The sequence below is a fragment of the Volvox carteri genome, assembly GCF_000143455.1.
Source record: "Volvox carteri f. nagariensis unplaced genomic scaffold VOLCAscaffold_114, whole genome shotgun sequence".
Lineage (NCBI taxonomy): Eukaryota > Viridiplantae > Chlorophyta > Chlorophyceae > Chlamydomonadales > Volvocaceae > Volvox > Volvox carteri.
In genome coordinates this window covers 20,769-21,508 of record NW_003307657.1, presented here as the reverse complement: position 1 = coordinate 21,508, position 740 = coordinate 20,769, and positions in this window count along the sequence as shown.

The window sequence follows — 740 nt, the reverse complement described above, 5'->3', positions numbered from 1 at the left end:
TGCTTAAACCCTAAGCACGAGCACGAGCACTGGCGCTGGCGCTGGCGCTTGGCTCATCCTAGCCATGTCTCTGCTTTTCACCTGCTGGCTGGGGGGGGGGGAGGGGAGGAAAATTAAAAACAATTAGGGCGACGGCACATTTTTTATAAAAGTTTCTATCGTATGAAAAGTGAGGGGGGGCAGCAGGTGTGAGCATGAGCAAAAATTTCCTGTTTTTAAAATATGTGTACACAGCAGATGTAGTAGATAATGTGGGAGGGCTGTGGGGACGCCCCCACCCCCACCCCCACCCCCGCCCTCTTCATCTTCATCTTTTCCCCCGAAGGCCACGCCCTCAAAAACCATATCGCCACACACCTATGCCCCAATTCCCGGACGCTTTCTAAACCTTTCTATGTTCCATTACCTTCAGATAGGATGCCTGTCCACCGTTTTTCACTGACCCCCAAGCGCCTGCCTGTATAGAGACTACGATGCACGGCGGCTGCACTAGAATACAAAATCGATCTCTGCTAATATAAGCTATATAATCTCTCTCTATATATAGCAGCTGTGAGAGTCCCAGGGCTAATAAAAGGAATTGCGTGCGCGGTTTGCCCGATGAAGGCGGCGGCGAAATCCCACCCATCACCTACTATTATTTACTATACACGCGTCAGATGTCAGTGAAGGAGACAGCGAATCTACGAAAATCACTTTGAATGAATGTTGTTATAGTGCTATAAAATTATTATTGTGTG